The sequence below is a fragment of the Brassica oleracea genome, chromosome C3 (genome assembly GCF_000695525.1).
Source record: "Brassica oleracea var. oleracea cultivar TO1000 chromosome C3, BOL, whole genome shotgun sequence".
Taxonomy (NCBI): Eukaryota; Viridiplantae; Streptophyta; class Magnoliopsida; order Brassicales; family Brassicaceae; genus Brassica; species Brassica oleracea.
This window is the reverse complement of record NC_027750.1, coordinates 20649596-20649818: the sequence shown is the minus strand read 5'-3', so window position 1 is coordinate 20649818 and position 223 is coordinate 20649596.

The following is a 223-nucleotide window of genomic DNA, read 5'->3' as shown; positions in this document are numbered from 1 at the left end:
AATTTATTTCTATTACATTGTCTGCTTAGATTAAATGAATGAATGATTTTTCTATATGAGTACACTGAAAAACGCCAATATAAGTACTAAAGCAGGTATCGCCAGTCTGAAAGAAGACTATCGCTAGGCTGATATATTATTGCCTAAGGGTATGCATCTAGAAATCAGTGATGCCTTATATTCACCCAGCTCTAAGAGCAAGAGCAGCCTATTGAGTTTTAAA